Here is an 8757-nt window from a genome sequence, read left to right as displayed (position 1 = left end):
GGATCATCTCCTCTCATAATTTCACTTTTTTAAATTTTATTATTAGGCCTAAGCTGCATTTTTGTAATGAAATGAAGGATGGTGTGCAGATGCAATTAAATCGTCTGACGAGAGAGAAGATCCATCCTGTCCAAAAAGCATCAGTGCTCCTTTAACAATCTATAAAATTGATCTGATTTAAGTTAACATTTAATTGTTAGAAAAACAGTAACGTTTTTATTTTATTGAATTTAGGATTAAAATTTACATATCAGCTTATGACTCCACATATAATATTAATAATAACAATAGTAATTATTATTATTAATAATAATAATAATACAATTAATTAATTCTGATAATTAAAGCAGTGATAACGCTCCGTATTTGCTGTTTGAGATTCTACAGAAAACACCGTATTTTGATTAAAAAGTAGGCACACTGTATGTAAAAAAAACTGTGCACAGTGTATAATACAAACACATTTTAAAGTATAAAAACTGCTTTAAAATCTTATGTTTCCGGGGATAAATACGTTCTGAAATCCATATAAAAAAAAAGGCAGAAAAGCCGTGAATAAATAGAGACAGTCCTAGAAAAAGGTCCTGAACACCGTTCATTTGGATCGTATACAGTCTCTCCACGAACACACACTCACTACACCATTACATACCCGGGTTGGAGACTGACTGGCCCCTTGGCCCTGATGTTTTGTTTTTTTTTCCTCCCGTGCGATCGATGTCCCCCCTGTCACTGTCGTGTCCCAATCCAAGCCAAGTCTATCTACCTCAACAACAAACAAAAAAACAGCCATCGGGGTGCAAAAATACCTGAGAACCCCTACCTCTGTGCTCTGTCTCCTCTAAACAGAAACAAAACAACACCTTAAAGAAGATGTTGAAACCCGCATCTTTGGGAATTAAGAGAGGGACAATTTACATAAGGAAATGATAAACCCACCGACGCGGATGGGGACCGAGGATGGAAATGGAACTTGCAGACTATGGATGACAGCCGGAAATTAAATTGTGTTAACATCAATACATAACAATAGAATATGACTTTTGGATACATTCTGATGTTTCAAATGTCGGTGGTAAAGAAAAACGGGAGTCCCAGGAGTTGGCTGGCTCTAAAGGGACTCGCCGTGCTATCAGTTGCCCAACGATCGCTCTCCCTCCTGGGCGACGCAACCACCCACGCCTCGGTAAAGTGAGACTACTTTTTGAGCTCAGCAGGTAAAGATGTACGGAATATGATCGGCAAATGCACGTTGCTTTTGTATCGATCATTTAATAATGGTATGACTTCGACTTTTTTTTTAAATATATAGCCTACTTGTTCGCGAAAGGGGATCGTGTCGAGAGACTGGTCGTCAATTTGGCTTTGAATGCCTGGAAGGTGCATGAAACCCGATGTGTTAAAAACTGGCTTTGAGCGCTGCGGTGCATCCGAATTATCTCTTCAAATCAAATATCTGATGATTGGGGACTGGAATAAGGAATCGGGAAGTGGGGGGAAACATCCAGCCGGAGCCCTCGACTAGAAACAAGCTCAAAGCGGACATGTCCGAGGGATCGGACTCCTGGAAAGGCAACACCACATCCGCAACGCCACAAAAGGGGAGAAACGCTCGTCTCGCTATATCTAACGTGGAGTATTCAGTGTATCTGTCCACCACCCAATCTCCATAACACTTGTACAATCTTAGCAAAAGGCATGTTTGGACGTGATATCCTACAGTAATTGCACGGACACATGCGTAAGAACGCCTCCGACCCTGTCAGCCGCTTGTTTTATTTTAGCCAAAGCGCCGGAGTTGCACTAACATCACGATATCCGCCTTTATTCTGGACTAAAAACACCCAGCACCTGTTATCCAAACAGCCCCGATGTCAAAGATCCACCAGCGAGATAGATAATCGATACCCGACCCCTAAATTTAACACACACCCCAAACTACTCAATAAAAGTTAAAGGGAGAGGTGGAAAGGAAAAAAAAAACTTACTTTCTTCCCCCTCCAAAGCCGTCACCTCCGCTTCTCTCTTTGCTCTTGGGTTTATAAAACAGTCACATCCAGCGGCTTGCGTAATTGGACAATCAAAACGTGGAAAAACAGGGGAAATTACAATAATCCTCCAACTTTATATTGGGAAAAGGGGGTAAAACCACAAATGTCAAGCGTTTAGAGAGCTATCCCTTATTTTGGTTCCGGTGGCGGTGAAACGACGTGTCGACGGGCTGCCTCGCAGTTTCTCTTGTGGACGGGGGTCGGGAAACGGAGGAAAGGAAATGAAAATCCGATATGTCTTTATTCTGCTAATTATTATCGTTTTAGCCCTGTTTAAAAAAATGGCTGATTAAGTTGAGTGCGCATGTCTTTGTGTGTCTATTTCCCGATATGCACTCTGGGAATGGGTAGAGAGACAGAGAGAGAGAGGGCGAATGAGAGAGAGAGAGAGAGAGAGAGAGAGAGAGAGAGAGAGAGAGAGAGAGAGAGGGAGGGAGCAAAAGAGAGACGGAGAGGGAGGGAGAGAGAGAGAGAGAGGAGAGAAGTGTAATTAGTGAGTTGATCAACAGTCTCCACATTGCAAATGACGCGCACACGGAGCCCTGGCGGCCACATAGGTCCATGCCCGCAGAAAAATCCTTTTGTAGGGTTTCTCTCTAAGGGCCAAATAACATGTAGAACAATGGACAACCGCTTCCTGCACACCAAAAAGGCTGGACTCAGAATTACTTACAAGTACTTAGAAGTCATCGTTTCCTATATAAAAAAACAGTTTTGCAGATGGATATTTCTGTACTGAAGTGCAGAATGCTCCAACAACTTGATTTAACAAATACAAGATTAGTGTTTTGTTCTACCAATGAAGCTGATCTGTTGTATTACATCACCTTGATTTTATTGATTATGGCACTACAGGTGAATTCGTTTTTCTAAGATTCCCAGAATGAGCAGTCCGATAAATGTTCAGAGAACTTGTGTGACTATGAGGTTTGGAGCAATTCATGAAAATGAAAGAGATGGACTTTGTGAGCAACATTTTTTTTTATATCACTAATGTGCATAAAAACAGACAGAAAAACCCACCTGAGGGAAAGAATCCCACACAACTGTATTGTGTCGCGCATCAAAACGGGCCTGCACATAAGTGTAGAATACATTTTATAGGTAACAATTTATGCACACACATGTGAGTAATTTACGCTCCACATGGATGCACCGTTTGGGCTCTTTATTGTATTGTCTAATAATATAGTCGTTTTTTTTTCTCGGAATGAGGATACTATATCTTATCTGTTGCATATATGGCCAATATAAACGTTCAAGCATAGCAATCAAAGCCACAGTGCATCACAGTAATCCAACACACGTTGGAAAGCCATCACTGCCCTTTTGGGACCGCTGAGGCCACGTGTGGGTTCAATAGAACCAAAATTGCAAAATCAAATACGGGGTTACATAAAAATCCCCCTCTCTATTCAAAGCTCCATTCACTGGCGTTTACATTTAGTGTCCTTACAAAGTGCATCGGTCTGTTGGCCCTATATCCTTTGAATGCAAAGCGTTTACTGTGTGTTTCCCCCCCCGGTTTCTTAATAGTGGCTTTTGGGCAAGAGGAAGACTTTACACAGTCTGAATCGGGGAGAAAATCAAGAGATCTTGTACGCCTTCATGGAAAAAAATCGAAGCTAGGGGTGAATTGAACTGCATGAGCCGGGGCTTGGGATGTGATGATAAGGCTGCTGCTGGCAAGTGAACTACGAGGTGTACTTTGCAGCCACATTGACTGGACTGCACCCATACCAACTGGATCCTTAAGAAGCCAAGAGATTCGATCCCGACCCGACCCGAGGCTGGTTATTCTGGGTTTAGAGAGGTCTCTGACAAAGGGGGTGGGTGGGTCGAGGTGAGGAACAGAGGCGTCACTTTTCACCCGGATCCAACGCTCCTGCTGCTGCCGCTACCGCTGCAGCTGCCTGCCTGTCCTCCAGGGGGGTTTTCTAGCCTGACAGCCTTGGGAGGCGTCGCTCACAGACGGCTTGGAGAGTCGAGTCAACCCGCTGCTGCAGCGGTCGCGCAAAAAGTCCACCGGGGCCATGCGTCGAGCTTCATAAAGCTGTATGGAGCGGACCTATTTCTCATTCGACTTTATACACCTAAACGGAGGACTTTTGTACACATAAACCGCAGTGGGGTTTTTTTTTTTTTTTTTTATTCGAGCATCTCCGTTTCTGTGAAAGGATGTACTTATCACCCACTTTCTATAATAAAATGTGTGCGCGCTGTTGACATATTTAACGGAGTTGCGTTTGTGATTTTACTTGTTTTCAATAAGAAAAAGAGAAAGTAAAAAGCGGATTTAGAGAACTGATATAGGCTCCCGCTTATCTCTTAACCTCCTGCGTTCTGTAAATCCCCCCGGTCTCCACCCTCCCTCTCCCTGCAGACGATGCTCTTTCTCCGGAGGACCGCTTGACAAAAGACCGCGTTAACTAATATTTCGCCCCATTTCCATATCAGCAGCATCCTCAATTAATTATAGATTTTTATCTGTAAACTCCGGTCTGGTGTCTGCGTGTGAGTGTGTGTGTGTGTGTGTGTGTGTGTGTGTGTCTGCGTGTGTGTCTGCGTGTGCGCGCGAGTATTTGTGTGTTCTAAAGCAAATCAATTTCAAAGAAATTACTTAGGTGCATCACTAGAAACATAGACCAATATGACTGAAATTAAACTCGTTTAATTATACTGTGTTTGTCAAACATTATTGCCATTGTATTTTATTTTCTAATGTATCTACTGACATATGAAAGACAGCATTGAACACTCATAGTGATCGTATGCCACTTCAGTGAATCAATAACTTTGAAGCTTCCGGAGATATTACCTTAAAGGCTTGACACACAGAGACGCCATGGGATGGAACCATTGTTGCTCCATCGATATATTCTCTGGAGTGAAACTGAAAACCTGAATTGATGTTACGTTAGATTTGTATCTGTTATAATTTTTAATATAATGATTAAGTCAAGTATAGCCCGTCCTTATGCCTACTACAAACGGCCAGTGGTTTCTAGATGTGCATACAGACATCCACCTTGTTTGTCCTATGCGTCGGCGCCCCCATGGGGTTGAATGGCTGACCCCTCTGCCTCCTCAGGACACACACAAAAACACGCAAAAAGCCCACAGCTCTGACCCGCACCCTGCCACAGTGACCCACTGGCCAACTCTCGTCCAGCAAACACATGCACAAACAAGCTTTACAAAGGCCCACAAAACACACAATAACAAGTTAAGTGTAACTCTTTCAATTCATGACACCAACATAAGAAGGTGCCTCTCACTTCAGAATAATTAAGCCAAATAAAAACGCACGTAAAAAATATTTCTTTCAAAATATGTGCAGTAAACAAAACTGTATCACCACAATAAAAGAATAATGTGCCAAACAGAAATCCTCGCAATGTAAAGTCACTTGCAAGTTTCCATATTTGTCAAATTAAGGAGCAGAGTTGCAAAATCCATTAATTGCAAAGAAACCAAAAAGGCAGAATTATTTCTGGGATTTCAGCGAAATTAATGTCAAAGAAAAATGTTTCTTCAACTTGTTTGCTGACAAAACACGCCACAAAGAAGTGAGCAAAAACAATTGTCTTTAGCAATAAAAGAGGAAAACGTAGTAGAAACAGTGACACAAAATGAAGTTTTTGCCCATATATATTCAACATAAACTCTCTCGACGTTTTCACACTAAGCCCTAAAGCCATCCAACAACGGTCCATAAATACGCAATCGTTATAAAAACTATAAAATTGTTCTCCTCTTACCTCTTTTAAATCCCCCAAAAAGCATAAAGTATAATAAGCCATTTAAAGAGGAGATAAATAAAAATGTAGACTCTCGGTACCTTTGGTATAAAACATTCCGTTTTTCTTCTTTTCTGTCTTTCTCTTGCTCAGTAGCGATCCGATAATAGCATATGGAAAGTGTTTTCAAAATGCCCAGATTTGGCACATTGTCATTGAAAAGAGAGGCGCGCAGTGATGCGGTGCTACAACAGGGGAAATGAGTTGCGGATTGGACGCAGCCCGCCTCGGTGCGGACTTATCCCACTTTAATTTAATATTCCGCAATCACACACACTAGTGATGGCATATAATTCAAGGAGAAATTCAGAGGGAAGGAAATGCTTTTGTGTGTGTGTGTGTGTGTGCGTTGGTGTGTTTTTTTTACACCACTTTATTTGATTAAGGAGAGAGGCAGCACAATATTGTCTTTTCACCCTGTTTCGCTTCTTCTTTGCCTTCCCCCATCCAGAGTCAGTTTAAAAAAAAAAATGTATACATGAAACAATATATATTTATTTGTTTGTATTTATTTCATTTATTTAAAAATCAACAACTCCGACTTCTCTGCACATCGGTGTCACACTGGAATCACCCCTAACATAAAATCGAGACCCATAAACGCTTGTTTGTAAAACACTGAACCCGAAATCAATGTATTGGGACATTTCAATCGATTATATAAACGAAAATCCATAGGCAACATGAGACCGGTATCAGCCCACTCTTCCGCTCCCTTTTAAAAGGGGGGAGAGAGAGAGAGAGAGAGAGAGAGAGAGAGAGAGAGAGAGAGAGAGAGAGAGAAAGAAAAAAAAAAAAAAAAAAAAAGAAAAAAAAAAAAAAAAAAAAAAAAAAAAGAGAGAAAAAAAAAAAAAAGAAACAAAGAGTGTCAATGCAGCCCTTTGCCTCAGTCACTTAGATCAGGGGTTCGCCAACATTTTCATGTCAAGGACCCCCAAATGGACACACCTTATGCCAAGGGTCCCCATTTAATTGGTTTCTGTCCCTGGGAGTCCCAATATGTTTTTTGGGGTGTTATTGATTTTGAATTGCATTGTAAACCTGCTGCAGTGTGGCGCTAATGGAAACATTTGTTCAGACATATGTTATCTAATTGGCATAATTTCAGGTTAATTAAATCACAGTGAAATTAAACAATTCTTCGGGGGACCCACTGCATGGCCTTCGCGGACCTTTGGGGATTCTTGAACCCCACTTTTGAGAACCACTGACTTAGATGTCAAAGTGCTTCCAGATGCACAATGATAGTACAAGTCCTGATGACAACAATTAGACAGAAAAATGCCCTAATCAAAGGGGGCCACACGGGATTACGTTGCATTTCAAGGGTCAAGGGGAACCGTTTCAGCGCCCCCAACCCCACCCCCCTGTCTCCACACAAAATATCACATTTCAGCATCACATAACCTAACCGAGCAACAATCAAGCACTTCAGGCACTATAATCAGGTATGCAAATGACCAGGGAAAGGCATGGACATGATAGCCGGTGCGCACTGTCAGATGAGCTATTGCATAAACTGTGCATTAATATGCAACATGATATGAAGGGGTAAGAAACAGGGGAATGGTGACAGGTGGAGGGTTAAGGGGGTAAAATAAGGTGGTGCCGATCATGTAAAATTTACATGGGACCACAGCTGCTAGGTCTCTCGAGCAGGGGAAGAGGTGGGGTGGAATTATGGGGGGTGGGGACGATTTGAGATTAGGAGACAGGGGAAGGAGGATGGGGTGGAGGTGCAGGGCGGTGGGTCCGTGCAGCCGCTGGTGCCACTCGGTTTATTTGATAAGCGCAATCGATGGCCCCTGACTGTAAAGTCTTTACCCAGATGCAGGCGGGGCAGGGGCCGCCGTGATATTGCTCCTGAAGAAGAACAAGTGTTGTGGCAAGCAAGAAGGAGGAGCAAAAGAAGAACAGAAACAAGAGAGGAGGAGAAGAGTGACTTAGCAGACGTCGTCGCCCGCTTTTCGGTCGCTCGCGAGAGGAAATCAACACTATGAAAGTGCACGCACACACTCAGAAACACACACACACACACACACCCTCCCCGCTCCCCATGTGCGTCCTCTCACACACCACTGCTGTTTCCATTCAGTCTCACCTCGCCCTGCTGCCCTCCTCCCACTTGGCCCTTTGGTCCTCCGATCTTTTTCATTGTTGATCCCTCTTTAATAGACACGCGTCCAGTGAGTGTCCTCCATATATGGACAGAGGACTAAAAAGACCCCCAAAAACGGCCTCCTCATAATGCCCCGACACACAACACACATCCAGCCGCCTCCAGCCCCTTTCAACGCCAAATTCTATTGATTATCACTCAGATCCACATGCACTTATAGACCTGTAAAGCTGCCGTTGATGGGAACAATAGCACCTGTGTGCTCCGTATCAAAGAAAATAAAATAATTTGAAAGCATCAAGAAATGCTGACCGAAATAACTTGAATGGCACTCAGTTAGTCGAATTTACCTACAATTTGCATATTAAAATATTGAGAAGTATACAGCAGGAATTAATGAAAAAGTAAATTAAATATGCAACATTGATTACATCGTTTATATATTTATAAAAAAAAAATTGCGGGGAATACATTATAACAATAATAACAAAATGATAGGCTAAAATAATAATATAATAATAAAATACGATTGTAGCCTACACACTGTGTTAATCTAAATTATTACAATACAATGTAAGTTAAAGTAAATTAAAGTATTAAGAATATAATTTGAAATATAACAGAAGGCCTGATATTTAATGGCCTCATGAAAGTAAGACTGCTCCACTGTATGTTGTCACACGGCTTATTAGAGTGCTTGTCTTCATGACAAGCCAGAAGCTTGAACATGTCAATTTAGTGGTCCGAGAGGTCCTTTCCAGGGGCCCCCACTCTCCCTCTCTTGGGG

At 42.1% G+C, this 8757-nt stretch overlaps 1 protein-coding gene across 3 annotated transcripts in view; it reads right to left on the bottom strand.

The window, feature by feature from the left end:
* Nucleotides 1-5969, bottom strand: part of zfhx4 (zinc finger homeobox 4) — an 86765-nt gene extending 80796 nt beyond the window's left edge. The window contains exon 1 of one of the 3 annotated variants that reach the window (XM_039789690.1): nucleotides 5893-5969. The gene's annotated coding sequence lies outside the window, so the exon portion shown is untranslated. Of the gene's footprint in view, nucleotides 1-652; nucleotides 672-1988; nucleotides 2391-5892 lie in introns of those variants that run through there. The other 2 variants (XM_039789689.1, XM_039789692.1) reach the window with 2 other exon arrangements.
* Between the last annotated feature and the right edge of the window lie 2788 nt (nucleotides 5970-8757).

Source organism: Perca fluviatilis, chromosome 22 (assembly GCF_010015445.1).
Source record: "Perca fluviatilis chromosome 22, GENO_Pfluv_1.0, whole genome shotgun sequence".
In the NCBI taxonomy this organism is placed as follows: Eukaryota; Metazoa; Chordata; class Actinopteri; order Perciformes; family Percidae; genus Perca; species Perca fluviatilis.
The sequence above is the reverse complement of the archived record's forward strand: the minus strand, read 5'-3'. Positions and strand labels throughout refer to the sequence as shown.